The following is a 16,480-nucleotide window of genomic DNA, read 5'->3' on the forward strand; positions in this document are numbered from 1 at the left end:
AAAGATCTAGTTCCTCTCTTAGTCTTAATGATAATTAACTAAGAAAGATGAAACACACACACACACATATAGGTATACATGTATGTGTGTATATATGTGTGCGTAGTGTATATGAGAGAAATTAAATTTACAATAAGAAAATGGGTATAAAGTTCAACCTTTCTTCCTATCTAAAGCTTTTTGGCCTCAAGATAATGGTGCTCTGCGTATACGATACTGTGCGTAATCGTCTTACTATACTCAAATCCTAATTACTTCAAACATCCACTTAAGAAAAAGTATGGCAATCCTTTTGTTAGTTTCTATGCATACGATGGATATTATGTTGTGCGGAATCTTCTTATTGTTCATCTTTTTCATATATTCTGCTCATTAATTAATTTCCAATTTCTTTTTATGCAGAGTGTGGTGGTCAAGTCAAGGGAGAATAATATGGCTTCATAAAACAACAGCGCAATAGGTCAATAATATCTCTTTTTAAATTGCGTGGGCCCCCCCCTTATCTTCCATTGAATTAAATAGATTGAGCAAGTTTTAATTTGCATGTGGTTACGTACGTTCTTTACATTGGACTACGTTTGCGCTTTAATTTTATACATATGACTGGATATGGGGCCCCCTTATGTTCCATTGAATCAAATAGATTGAGCAAGCTTTAATTTGCATGTGGCTACGTACGTTCCTTACTTTAATTTTTGCACTTAAACTTTTATAGTTTTTTTAGCGCCTGTGATCTTAGATATTTGATATTTCTATGGGGACACAACTGAATATCGCCGAATCGTAATTACGTAATAATTATCTATCCATCATCGCATACATATTAAACATGTACAAGAGGCTATAGCCTTCTCTGTTCTCATCGAAATTTCCGCTTTGAAATTAAAGGTCAGAATTAAAACACTCAATTAAATGAAAAACTCATATTTATTACCCGCAGGCGGAGTATGCATATTCTGAATCAACCAATATTAATATATACATATAATCCGTTAATAATAAAATGCATTATTTGCCTTTAAAAAAAAATCCATAGAATCCACAGGGCACTGCTTTTGTCATTTTTTATTGAAGCAAATGGCTGGCTTTGCTAATCTACTTTGGTTTCATGCTCAATTTTTTCCATCGGTAAAAAGTCAATGCTATTTAAAACATTCTAAGTATTAAAATGCATACCTGAACCTGAACAAAAGAAAAGATTACAACCTTAAATTTACCTATTCCCATCTGCTTTAAATACCGTCCCCGGAAAATCAGTTAGTTAAATGAAACTCACAGCATTTTCCTAGTTTGTTTTCACCTTCACAATGTTGTTAAAAACTACCACTATTATTTATCACTTATAGGAAAGAATTTTGGTCCTTTTTATTTGTCACTTGTACCTTTTTAATATTTCATTTTCAATTTCGCCCCTATTGATTATAAAGGTGAAGAGGAGAGGGATGAGTAAGAGAAAATATGCTAGCTATTTAATAAGGGCAAAAGTAGAAGATTTCGTAATAAAGACCAGAGTGGTAATTAACATACAAGTTCTATAATAATTCCCTGTAAATTCTGTTAATTAACATTCACGAAAATTCATAACCCCATCTATTCATGGTTTATTAAACTTCATGGAAGCCATATCCATCCCATAAATTAGAAGAAATCAATTTCCGCAGTGCAATCAATTTAAATAAATATTATTAAGCTAAAAAATCACTTAACTTTATAATATATAGAGTAAAAATCATTAATATTGCTAGAAAATAGCAACCTACTTTCTGCAGGACTGTCAATATATATTTTAATTTACTCATCTATGTTACTATATAATTGATACTTTGACATGTTCTGTCAGAAGTATTGATATTTTAAGTTCAAAATAAAATCACTTTTCTGCCAGTAAGAAGTGTCGTCGAAAGCAAAAGCTCAATATAAACATTGTGCTGTCAAGGCCAGAGCTGCTAATTAGCCCCAGTTATACTCCCCTTCGATGATGATGATGATGATGATGGTACTGATTAGTTTTTTCGCTCGATTATGATTCATGGAGAAATATCCTATGCCTAAAAAAAAAAAGAGTATGAAGAAATATCAAAATAAGTCTTTTTTTTTGGCAGTCGATCATATTTTCTATACATACATTCAGCGACTAGCGGCCAGCATTATACAGTGCAAAAGAAAAGTGTGCTGTGCATCACCAACAAAAAGCTCGTTGAGAGATGGTTAGCAGTCTTGAGGGGAACATAAATTTAAATCTCGGGGAGAACATTTAATTGTTTGGAGAGCTTTAATCTTAATTAACTCTTCCGACCCGGGTTTGCTAGATATAACTAAGCTCTTTGTACCTGATGATCGTGTAATGTTCAAAGTTCTTGTATGTAGATGCTTATTAGCTTCTTGTTCTCTAAGGTTATGTTCATTTCTTACGGTTAATAGGGCTCGTTATGTGCCTCAAAATCCATTTATCATCGCGGCGAAGACCGTTAGTGCTGAAGATAATATGTGTTTGATTATAGCAAGCATCCAATCCTGATTTAAGGTTGAGAGGTTACAATACACAAAATAAATTTCTCAAAATTTGATGGCACGTTAAAGAAGCCAAAATTAATTTATCCTTTATCTAAACAACTAAATGGCACATAAAATAAATCATACATGAAAAAAGGTAAATGAGAAAAGGCATCTCAAAATAATACTAGCTAGTAGCTATGACTTTTTAAAAAAAGAATTTTACAACTAGTGTGACCAAATAAAGATTCACGCAGCGATGAGCTCGACATATGTCAAATGGAAAACAATAATTGAACTTATGAAATAGTGCAATTTACTAAATTTTTTTGGTTTTGTGTACGGATACATTGATGATATGAATGATGTATTGTTGGGATCGCCTTGCACTATTCATTATATGTACTACTTAAGGACTAAGAACACATAAAAATGTAAATTTATGCTTCATTTGTAATTATTTCTGAATATTTTTTTTATTTTTGGAATATATATATGACAGTGAAGGAGAGGAGACAAAGAAGGCTGGAATTGGCCGACGGACAAAGCAGAATATATAACAGTGATGCTTGTTTTGCTCCTGTAGTTGATAATGATTGCTCAAATAGTTAAATTACTCACAATAATGCCTCCAAATTCCATCTACTTTTTTCATATAGCCTTTTCTTTTTGTTTGCTATTTTGCCATCAAATTTTGCATCGCTGCCTTTTCAAATATTGCCTCGCCCTAATAACTTTTTATTAGTTTTCCGTGGGGGCAAAAGATGAGAACTTTTATCAGTCAAGTTGATTGAGTTGATGACAGCTACACGTTCACATACACGTGTCAAGGAAGTCCTGGTCTTTAGGTTCTTGCGATTACGGGATCGTTTGTTTTTTTTTTTTCCTTATTCTCAAAACAATTTTATAAAATTGTTTCTTAGAATAAGTTTTGAAAACAAAAAGTAAAGAATTTATTTGGATAATAATTTTAGAAAAATCATGTTTTAAAAAAATAATAAAAAATCACACTTGATATGTGATAGTTTTGTTAGTAATAATAAGTGGTGAATAATAAGTGAGAAGAGTAGAAGATTTCTCAAAATTTTTCAAAATAAAAAATAAAAAATAGAAAAACAAAAACAAGAAAATATGTAAAAGTTGTTTTGGTTTTTTAGTTTTTGAAAACATGTTACTGTTTTTTGTTTTTTTTTAAAACAAACAACTCAAAACAAATTACTAAATAAATTTTTTGTTTTTAAAAATAAAAAATTATCCCAGAAGCTAAAAGATCTTTATCAAACTCACTCATATTTGAAGAATGTTAAAAAAAAAAAAAGATACCGCGTTTAAATGTGTAAGTATAGAAGTAGATAAATGGCCAAAAAAAAAAGGTATTGAAGTAGATAGTTCCAAAAAAGTTATATATATTTATAGCGTTAGAGAAGGGGTGTAAACGCAACACGTTTTATATGCAAAATTCTAATGTTTATATCATTGAATGTGGTATCTACAATTATGTCAAAATCCCTTCACATGTATGCATGAAATCCTGATTTAAGGTTGAGAGGTCACAATACATTAAATAAATTTCTCAAAATAATTTTTCCTGTATTTAAACATCTAAATGGCACATAAAGTAAATCATACGTAGAACAGATTGCTAAGTAAATAAATAAAGATAGATGAGAAAAGGCAACTCAAACTTAGCCCAAATCATTTCTTGGATATGGAACAAAATGGCCCAAATAACATGAACCCAACAGAGCCCCAATAGTGATTTTCCAGAAATGACATATTTGCTTCCGCCCAAAAATGGAGAATGATAGGCCCAGAACAGTGGCAAAAATGCCCCGAAACAGGAATCCGAAGGTCCAAACTGGAAGGTAGAGCCTGAAACGCCATTCTGAAGGGCATATTATTTTATTTTTATTGCTGTCAACGTAAATGGCTCGAAAGCAGAAAAGCCCGATTCTGGAAAGAAAATTAAAACCAGAAAACAAAAAAACTCCAAGATCCGTCTGGTACAAAGTATTAAAAATAAAAAATATATTGTATCAAAAAAAAAAATAGAATGGGATTGCAATTAAAAAAAATTATTAAAACGGTATTTGCCATTAGTAATTACTTGTTACATAGAATTAGGCCAACACATGAAAGTGGGATTGGGTAATACCACCACCTCCTATGACATTCCCCTAGTGGTATTCCCTGATCCCACATATATGTGTTTGTCTAGTCCTATATAATAAGTAATTTCTTATATTAAGCTTTTTTTTAATTTCAATCCTAATTCCTGCCTCTTATTTTCAATGTTTCTTTGCAAACGAAAGTCCAAATTAATGAATATGATAGACTGCCATTGCCCTGATTAGTGGTAGTTTGCTTGGCAGCTTGTGCTCTTCCAGTCTTGGGTCCAAGCTTAATAGGATCAAATATTCTTGTGCGCATGTATTAGTTTATTACGATAAGCTGCGCTATCCTTCGTTAACATTTTTTAGAATTGCGCACAATCAAACGCATGTATTAGTTTATCTCCTGTTTTCAATCGTAAACCTGAAAAACGCTGAGAAATTCATCCTCGTGCACAAAACATTAATCATATCTAACGAAGAAATATTTTATTAAAAAAACATGAGACAACTTCATGTGTGTGTGTGTGTGTGTAGTGATGTTGGGAAAAGTACTATATCCAATAAAGTTGATTTAATTTAATACATAAGACGTGTGCGCGCGCGTGTGTGTGTATAAAAGTATAATTTTGTAATGATTTATAGGGTCTCAGTTTGCTGGTTAAAAAAAAAAAAAGTGTTTCAGTTTATTATCGTAATACGATATGTATTCATCAGATAATCCACTTGATTTCTCTCTCTCTCTGTGTTTTTTTTTTTGGAAGCTTAAATTTCGCCTATAAATGCACTGAATCCGTCTTGGGCGGCATAATTGATAATTCAATGCCACGAAAATTTGAGAGAAATTTGGTATACAATGCCCAACGATGGAAGAGTCGAAGGTCGCACTGGAATTTCCCGTTAACATTAAATAAAGAAACTTATTCCGTGTTCATAGGAGAGAATATGAACAAAAATTGATGTGCCCCCCTCAAAAATATTAAATGGGTTGCCCCATGCACTCAAGGACGATCAATTAATTAATGACCTTAAATTACTTACATCAAGTTCTCTATATTCATTATGTTAAGTTTTGTCCTATTTTTAAAATATTACTCTCTCTGTGCTTTTTTACAAGCAAAAACTACCATTTTCTTTTTATTCCTAAATATAAACAACATTTGTAAGTTGTCTTAAATTTTTGTAACAAATTCTTTATTTTGTCCCCATTAATTACTTATTTTAATATTTAATATATTTATTGTCTCATTTTCCAAACCATCATCTCTCTCTATCACACATTCTCTCTCTTTCATAATTGTCTTTATTATAATAATTTTTTTATTCTCTTTCTTATACTCTCCCTCCCCCATAAATAAGTGTACGTATTTGGGACAAAGAACTTTTAATTTTTACGTATTTATTATCTTTAACTAATTTTTTGATCTAGGCAATAGAGTCCTATGTTGCTTATAATAAGAGAGGGAGGGAGTAAGATATAATAGCATTTAATTATAAATTTATATGAAACAAAAAAGAACATATGGTAATGTGTAATTAGAAAACTTGACATAATGAATATAAAGAACTTGACCTAAATTTTTATCCAAAAAACATTCAAACTGACCTTGGTAAGTTCAAAGTCAGTAGTAATTGACATGAAGATTTCCTCAACAGTCACTTGATTGTTAATTACCTCATTATATATTCCCATTTCGTTTAATTTTCCCACACTTTTCATCAACGAATGGGGATACCTAGCTTGGCTCGCCATACATGTATATAAATACAGGTATCTGATTCATGGGTTTCACAGCAAACCCTAGATATTTGTTCATCAAATTATTATAAAGCAATCTTTTGAAGAAGCAACAGCTTAGCTTTGTGAAGGAGGGAGAGCAGTATGAGCTCTCGAAACCAGGGCTCCAATATAAGAAATGGCACATCACTTCCAGATAAGAGGGATATTTTTAGCAAAAGTCAGCGAAATCAGGGAAACTCTACACCATCTGGCTCTCAGACTAGGGGTCCCAATATAAAAGATCCCACTTCAATCCCTAATACTCAAGATGTCAGGTCCTCCGCTGGACCACGACCATAAATCTCTTCATTTTATTTTCAGGTTCATATACATTATTTATTATTTTCTTTATTCATATAAATCATTTTTTTCTATTAGGAAAAACTGATGGGTTATGTGTTATTTTTTTTTTTGGGGATCAAATGCTTCGTTTCAAATTCAAGACCTCCAAATCAAATCTTCATGATGAGCTTGCCATGAAGGCTAAATTTGATGATCTGTTATTAGGTTCTTAATTTAATTTGGAGATGACATATGAAAATGAACAGGTCCATGACACACACATATTTATTAGGTTCTTAATTTAATTTGGTGATGAGCACCATGATACTTACCAAATCTTAATTATCCAAATTCAATATGGACGGTTAAGATTTAGTATTTAATATTTTTATTTTTTAAAAAAATATTTTTCTTGGTATATAATTCAAAATAAATGTAATATATTAAGTCTTAACTGTAAGTTTTTTTAGAAAATAAATTTTTGTATAAAAATTATTAACTGAAAGTTTTAAATCTAGACCATTAAAACTAATTTTGTATGATTTAGATTAGATTTCATTGCAGCAATAAGCATCATAATGCTCATCCTACAGTAAGCGCTGAAACTGGTTTCCATATAGTTTGTGTTGTAATAAATGAATTAACTTTCACATATTTGCTATATTATTAAAGAATTTGTAGTAATTTAAGTGCCTGTATAAACAACTTTTTAGATTCTCATCCTTCTTGTAATTAACCTTACTCCAAAGCGCAAAGAGATCCTAATTAAATCTTATTTACATATGCTTATCTTAAGTACTTATAAGTACTTTTACGTAAGACGTGACAAAACTTTCTTATTTGCATACTTATTATTTCGTAAATCAGCTATATCTTGTAACAATTTTGTTATCCATCTTTTAGTATAATGTCTGCCTTCAATCTCATTCTGGTTTTTATTTTCATGCAGATGATCATCAAGTGCCGGTCTTGATAAAAGAATAGGGGAAGCAAAATATTATAGCACAGTTCTATCGTAATTATATAGCTAGCAAGAATAAGAATACTATTAGAAATATTATTCAACCTTTTTTTTTGGGTTTTGTTTTGAGTCTAGACTTGACTTGTTGTTCTTGTTGCTTCCCATAAATAATATACAAAGTCAAGTGTCTGAGTGGTTTCACCTTCGTGCATCTCTTTACCCTTGACATGTGCTCTTAGAAGTAATTAACCATTGTTATTATTAAAATTAACGAATGTGCCGCGTAATTTAATTTAAATTTAGGTGAAATTCAAGAGATCAATTATTGTAAACAAGTGGTATGATATGATGACCTTAGCCTTCAAATTAACAATAGTAAGCCACGTATGTCACATTGGAGCAATAATCTACAAACTGTTTGGAAATTCATAGAAACATTATTAATATTAATGTTGGGTTGAAATTCATAGTAAGCTCAACTCAAGTTTACTTGTGTGTGCCGCAATAATCCACGCGGTGTTTTCATAAATCATTTATGAAATTAAAATATAACTTCCTCTGCAAATTTATATATCAACCACGCCTTCCTACATCTAAAAATCATCGTCCAGTATTTTTTCTTCGTAGTTTAAAATATACACTTTGAATAATATAAATAACATTCAGGCTGGTAAAATTAAAACCACTAATCGTTTTTTGTCAAAAGATAATCTTATCCTTTATTAATATAGCTGATTAAATTTGTTGAGTTTTCCTTGTTTCACTAATTTGGCGGAGAGAAAGGGAAAATTCTTGCGTGTACCTTATTAAATCCAAAACGCGTTATTTTAAAGTTCTAATGCTTCAAAGTGCCATTATGTATCTTAACTTGGACCTATGTGTCATTTTCCCATTGCAAACATATTTCATAATTCAAGATTTTCGTTGCCTTTTTTTTGGGGCCAAATAGTTGGCCGTGATTTAATGATTTGTTTTTTTGTTGATTGAAAAATGGAGTGTACGTTACGCTATACATTTGTATGAAATTTAGTTGACCTTTGGCAACAAACAAGATATTACACCTAAATTCTTAAATTTTTTTTAAAAAATAAAGGGTTAATATAATTTTTAGTCTCTCAAGTCTACCCTTATTTTGGTTTTGGTCTCTCAAATTTAAAACCATAGTTTTGATCCCTCAATGAGCAAAATGGTCCAAGTTTTTATTAGATTATAGAGATTAATATTTTAAATAAAAAGAAACTTTAGGGATCAAAACTTATGATTTGAAATTTGAGAGACTAAAATCAAAATTAGGACAAACTTGAATGACCAAAGTTTGTATTCACCTAAAAATAAATGACCATACCTCGAATTTCAACAGAAGTTAATTAAGATAATATGTTTTACATTATTGTGTTCGTATTTAATTTAGTTTTTTTAATTTATGATAATAATTTAAAGAAGTCCTGGCAAAAAAATTTAAAGAAAAAACTACCTGAGGGCAAATAATCTCAATTATAGGTATCCAACTTCTAATAAAAGAAGAGTTGAGAAAAGTGTAGGTTGATTAGATCCAACTAACTGGCATATTAATTAAATTTACGTTTAATTAACTTGAATACATATATAAGACGAAAAAATAAAGATAAAAAAGAAGAAGGAAAACACCCATAAATTACACTTCCTTGTATGATTCAATATTACATATTCCACGGTCCGGGAAGGTTGAAGTCATCACACACGGTGAAGATTGCAACACCTCACTTTTATATACTAATAGGATCGTTTTAACGTCTGTGAATCACTAACGCCAGGTTTCCGTCCTGGGAAAAGACAGGGAAATTTTTTTTTTTCCTTTAACATTGGAATCCGTTGATCAAATGTTTCAAACCTTTAGATAACAGATTAGTGATCTAATATCAACCCTGCTTTCAACTCAATCTATTATCACCTAAAATAATTTCATACTATACAATCTTATAATATTATATTAAAAATAAAGCAACGCTCTTGGTTGACAGCATATACGTGCACCTGGCAATGCTCACCTCCTTCTTCTAAAGGATACAAAATAATATTTCCATAAAGCAAGTAAAGTTACTTGCCCGAATATTTTACTATACAATTTACAGAATTATAACAGGTATCTCTGCTCTTCAATCAGCCCACCTTCTTCTTAAAAAACCTCCTTGTCCTTCTAACTACTAGCCTTCACTGTTCATCATAAATTGGGGGGTGAGATTCCGAAGAATCCCCATAGTAGTAATTTCCATCAAACAAATGTGCAGATCACATAAAACATGCAAAACAAGCCATATGGAACAAAACCTTGCAAGCTAATGCAATTAAGCATTTATGCGCAATGACAGATAGACAAGCTGAATAAATAATGCGCAAATAATTGGCAATCACTGCCGCGCATATAATTGGCAATCACTGCCCCATGTCTGTTAGACAAGCTGAATAAGTAAAGCGCAAATAATTGGCAATCACTGCCCCATATCTATCAGCTACACATGATCACGGCTAAATAATCCATGCAAGGAATTAAGGATTACATGTTCTCATGCTTTTTGAATAGCAATATGGCACAAACAGACATGCAGCAATCATACACAAGTATAAGGGAGGAAAGAACTACTACCTGGTCAGCTTCCCTCCAAACCAAACCTTACCATTATCCTTTCCTTCTGCTTTCTTAATGGGCTTGAGCAGATATCAAAACCTATCATATTCGTAAGGATAGATCAATACTTGATCCAACTATAATTAATAAATTAAATAACTCTTTAAATCCCAAATCTTCTTTAATCTCTACCCTTACATAATAATAGTTGGTCATCTTTGATAATTTTTCTTACTCAAACTATTCTCTTTAGAACGCTTCCTTCCTTATCTCAACCCATAGTGTTACTTTACTTTTCCTTATTCCACCAAATAATTTAATCTAACACCCCAAAATAAATCTACAAACTTTTCTAGTTATTATTAGCAACTCATATACCTTTAAGATTCTTATTTAGCTTCAATAATTCAAAAATTCCAACTTTCTTCCACAATCACCATTTCTTATTAATCCTTTCCTTTACCCATAGTTTATTCACACACTTGTTTCAAACTCGTTTAGAATCCTTTAATTATCTATTTGCTTTTGTTATATGTTACACAGCCCCCTTTAAAATCTGGAATTTTCCATATTCAAAATACATTTCTAAAACCAGCCTCAATAATCTCAAAAGCAAAATAAACACCATCCAAGCTTATATACATTTATGTACATATATCCTTCTCTCAATAACTAGTGAACCCGAAACCATTTAACTATGCAATTTCTATTCCTACAAACATGACCGAGACGCACATATACAAATATATATGTATATAACACATTTATCTAAAACGCGTTTGGCTCTTTCTAGTCCTATAAATCAAGGCACTCATCTCTTATTCATATAGTATTCTTCTACCCATTAAACTATGTTCTCAAGCTTGTTTTTGCTTTCGACTAACACTCAGCATAACCAAACCGAAATCTTTCTCATTAAAAGCACAAATCTGATTCTTGTTCATGAGCTATATGATCTCTGTTTCAGTCAAATCAAAACAGAGTAGAAATCCCACATGCAAACCATTCAACACACTCCATCAACACAACCCATTTTCATCTTAAACCAGCGACCCACTCCCCTGCTCGGACAGCAATAAACAGAGGAAAACAACACATGCAACCAGTCACACAAGCAACCCACTTCACGCTTATACTTCTCATTTCTTGCCTTCATCTACTGAAGCCGACACACACCCAAAGCTTAGAAACACAGCACACACAAGCACCTTCAGGATCCCGCGGCGCATGCATATATATATATATAAGAAACATCCTTCTCCTCCCTTTAACCTCTGTTTCGGTCCACATAAACAGAGACGAAGGGGGAAACCTTCAGACCGAAAGAGACGCATGAAATTTTCCGACTGACATGCAGTCTTCAACCCAACACGCAAGATCAAAAACCAGTATCAAATACCTCAATCTAGCTATAGGACACGAACCCAGCGGTCCTCCTCTTCGTTTCTTCACTTTCTCTCACTAAAACGTATCTCTCTCTCTTCCATCACAGCCCAGAACATGCAGATAATGGAAAGGAAAATGGTGGAAGATTGATCAGGAGGCTCACCTGAATACTTGATTGGTTTGCATGCATTGGATACCACCTCCGATCACCAGATTCAACTCAGCCTCTTCTCCGTCACCGACTTCTTCCTCTCGTGCTTCCTCTCTCTCTCTCGCTCGCGCTCTCTATCTCTCTTTTCTCTTGACACCGAATGATATGAGTTAAGCGCGTGGTGATCAGCTGTTAAATGGAGAAAGGTTTCAGATGTCTTGAGGAGAAGGCAGCACGTGTGTTACAACATTTCTGGACCATTTTGCCCTCCAAAATAATTATTTCTCCAACCTTCTCCTATTTTTCTGAAATATGAGATATATCCAGAAATTAAACCAAAATATCCTGAATGGATTTTTCTTATCCATCCCAACTGGTTATCCTAAAATTCTCAGATTAAATATAAATCTCTAAGTATTTTTCCATAATTTCCAGAGAAAATAAACCATTCTTCTCTTAAAATTATCTATTAAAATTATTTAATCATTTTGGGGAAATACCTTTTCCAAAATGTTTCTAAACCCTAAAAATCATTATTCCATAATTTTCCCCTTGATTTGGCAAATAAATAATTTTAATAAATTTTTCTCTTTTCTACTCATCCTAAATCATAAAATTCGGGGTGTTACAAAGATTTTATATGTTGAACAAGAATTGGGACCCACACGATCAAGCTTTAATTAATCTGAATCGTCTATGTTCAATGTTCAAACCTTTGTATTGGTTTTAATTCAGACATCGATCAAACTGTTCATATCAAGCTCCACTTATTTAATAATTAACCCTTCTTGTGAAAACATTAGTCCTTTTTCATACATGAAAATATATAATGAAGAATTATAACGTTCCTAGAAATTTAGTTATGCGTGGGAAGTCAATATTGGACTACTTCACATGAAATGAGGCCTCTCAATATTCTCCGATCCAATGGTTGAGAAGAGAGTTTATAAATAGACAATATAAATATAATAGCCCGAATTTATTATTATAATCAGATTATTACTGGACTATTGTCTATTTATGATGTTACTAACATATGTATTTGGTTCAAAGTTACGTTCGGCAAAGTCTTTCATGGAAGAAGAATAGGTTTAATTGAGCATATGTTTCATATTAATTAGGAAAACCTAATTTTGACCACTTTCTTTATTATTCGCAGGTAATTGTAACAGCAGGTAATTAATATTTCGTTACCATTTCAGCATTACGTCACATCAAATTGAATTCAATGCTTGGAAAGTATGAAGTTTGATTTAAAAAACAAAATTATATACTCCAATTTTAAAATATTCTCATCTGGTTCTTAATGTAAGACCTAATTGGAAAAAAATGCTAGTCTTGCGTATCTATTTCATATGTTTATCAATATTTTTTTTAAACAAGCTTCCTTAATAGCTGGGAAATGTCCAGGAGGCTACTAAATTACTAATATATCAATCCAAGTTTCCTTTACCCTTGAATAAATTATTAGGATTAACAGGGATTAGGTCTAATAGAAGAAACTAGTTTCTCACAATAAATTTTTACCGAAAAAGGTGTTCAAATTGAATGCTTTGAACATGATTGCCTCTTATGATATATATTCCTAGGAAAAAAAAATTGTAAACGATTCACCAATAAAATGTAAGCAAAGTCTGAGCAAAGTTCAAGTTGAATTAAAAAGAAAAACAGCATAAATTTCATCTCAAATGCAATGAAGCATCTTGCACGGCATAATTCTACACGAAAGGGGAAAAATGTAATAAAGAATTTAGAATTGAATAGCTAACAAAAGAGGCGAAGACTGAAGTTCAATTTGACGTTAAATGGGAAAAACCTAATCAGGTCAATTCCATGTTCATGGGAGATCATGAAAGCACTGGAGAAGGAAAATAAATTAGAACCCAAAAATTAAAAAGGAAGAAGGAAGCAAGAAGTCAATTATTTTAACAAACATGAATGAATATATGAAGAATGGATGGGCCAACTTAATCAGAATGGAGAAGAAAAGTTGAGAGGTTTGGTAAAATATTCTTAAAAGGATTAGAGAGAGACGAAACGGAATATAATTCAATTCGTTGTATTAATAAACCAAAACATAAGCACTTTGATTAAAGACTGAATTAGGGTAAGCGATTAATTAATGACGTAGGTTTGTTACATATGATTCAATGTGTGTGGTCCATACGTCAGGGCTGAAAAAATCGAACAAAAATGTAGGGAAAATTCGAATGCTATAAATTAATCAACGAAATTTCATTATGAATTGAACTTTGATCTTATCTGTACACACACACACACACATATTGTGAGTATATATAGTTGTCTCTATATGAATAACTTGCCATCTTCCTTGCCAATTTCCAATAAATTACATATATCTCATCAGTGTACAAGCAAATCTAATTCAAATTTATTCAACTATTGAATTTTTTTTTTAAACAGCTGAAATTTCGCCTATGAATGAAATGAAGCATCTTGCGCTGCATATATGTGATCCCACAAAAGATTGGAGAAATAATTTGGTATAAATTGCCAATAAACAGTGAAAGAATGAGGTTGAATTTCACATGTTAAACGAAATAAACTAATTACCTGTTCAAAAGGAGAGAATAAAGCAGAATAATGGAGAAATTATATTATAATATAATTGATGAGTGAAACTGAAAAATATCAAATGGGGTGCCACAGGCACTTAACGAAAAGCTAATTAACATGAAACGGATCCCAACATATAAATATATACATATATAGATAAACATTTCGAGCATGAGATTAATTAATTATAATATGATGTAAATATGATTCAAAATCCAACGTAATTCGTAATGCATGTCGAGATTTGTGGTTGAAGTGGTCGGGACACGGTGGCGGAGAAGGCTCATCCCAAGGCGACCCGTAATATTAACCTTAATCGCACATGAAGTTTCAAAGTTCAATTCCGAAACGTAAGTTCAGAGTGTTAGGAGGTAATTGATCATGTATTTACATATAAATTTCCTCAACAATCACTTGGTTAATTACTTCATTATTCCCATTTCCTTAACTTTCTCACACTTTTCATCAATCAACACGGATTATATGATACCTTGACTGCATACGTATATATATCCGCGCGCGCGCGCACTCGCATATCTGATTCATGAGTTTCAGTATTGCAAACCCTAGCTAGCAATCTCTTGAAGAAGAAGAAGAAGAAGAAGATCAGAACCTTTAATTTGTGGAGGAAGGAGCAGTATGAGTTCTTCCAACATAAACACGCAGACAACTATTAGCCCTCCCCCACCTTCTGGTGGCACTCAGACACAGGGCTCCAAAAATGTAAAACCTCCCACTAATATCCCTAATGGTCAGGATGTCCGTTCCCGTGGGGGTCGTCGTTGACTCTTTTCAATTTCATTTTCAGGTGATTCAAACACACACACACACACACACACACACATTTACTCCTTTATTTATTCATATAAATCATCGTCTTCAGTGGGAAAAACTAATGAGTGATGTGTCATTTTTAATACTTTTTAATAAGTTCTTGGTTTCAAATCCAAGACCTCCAGATTAAATCTTTCATGAGTTTGCCATGAAGGCTAAATTTTATGCTTGTTTAGGTTCTTAATTTAATTTGAACATGACATATGAAAATGAATTTTCAAACAAGTTATTGAGATATATATATATATATATAGGTTTGGGTTGTAATATAAATGAATTAACCTTCAAATGTTTGCTATATTTTTAAAGAATTTTGTAGTAATTTAAGTGCCTATATATATAAACAGCCTTTTAGATTATCATCCTTCTTGTGAAGTAACCTTACTCCAAAGTGCCAAGAGATCATAATTAATTAATCAGCTGCTTGTCTCGTAATAGTTTATTTTGTTCTTCTTTGTTTTAATGTCCGACTTCAATCTCATTTTGGCTTTCATTTTCATGTGCAGATCATCAGGTGCCAGATATATATATATAAATATATATATATTTATTGAAGTGTATGGGTTGATCAAGAATAAGGGGATACATAGTACATTCTCCCATGATTAGCTAGCAAGAATAAGAATACTATAAAGATTATTGTTCAACTTTTTTTCGTTTTTGTTTTTGTTTTTGAGTCTAGGGCTTGATTTGTTGTGCTAATTCTTGTTGCTCTCCATAAATACAGCAGCGGAATATACTGTAATCATTTGAATAATAAAAAGTCAGGCGTCTGAGTAGTTTAATATAATCTTCGTGCATGTCTTCACTTTCGACATTTACGTGGGAATTCTCATAGAAGTAACCATTGTTATTTTAAAATTTACGTAATTTAATTTAAATTTCTGTAATATTCAAGAGATCAATTATTGGCAACGAACCAGATGACCTTAACCTTCAAGTGCTAAATTTTTAAAACAAGAATGCTTATTTATTAAAATATACATAAAAACTTTACCAAAAAAAATATGCATAAAAATATTATAATTTATAGTCTGCCACATCATATATAATGACAAATATTTTCATCATGAGGCGTCAATATAAAATCTCTACGCTAATCTCTCTCATCTTTATAATATCTACACGCTACATATTACCTCCGTCCAGAAATAAATTAAGTTCATAATTTATAATTATTAATTCATTTCAATTTTTTTTTATGAATTATAGTTTCTAATCATCCTGGTGTGTGTGAGAGTTTAACTTATCTTATCCCTTTACTAATGAGATATAATCATATATATAAGCAATACATACA

General features: G+C 31.7%; 1 long non-coding RNA gene across 1 annotated transcript; it reads left to right on the top strand.

Moving 5' to 3' along the window:
• The first annotated feature begins 14,888 nt into the window (after positions 1-14,888).
• Positions 14,889-15,934, top strand: LOC114718171 (uncharacterized). The gene is made up of 2 exons (XR_003737789.1): positions 14,889-15,154; positions 15,687-15,934. It is a non-coding gene; the product is annotated as an uncharacterized LOC114718171 (long non-coding RNA).
• The last annotated feature ends 546 nt before the right edge of the window (positions 15,935-16,480 follow it).

The sequence above is a fragment of the Neltuma alba genome, unplaced genomic scaffold, assembly GCF_004799145.2.
Source record: "Neltuma alba isolate B1F8T4 unplaced genomic scaffold, ASM479914v2 tig00011818_pilon, whole genome shotgun sequence".
In the NCBI taxonomy this organism is placed as follows: domain Eukaryota; kingdom Viridiplantae; phylum Streptophyta; class Magnoliopsida; order Fabales; family Fabaceae; genus Neltuma; species Neltuma alba.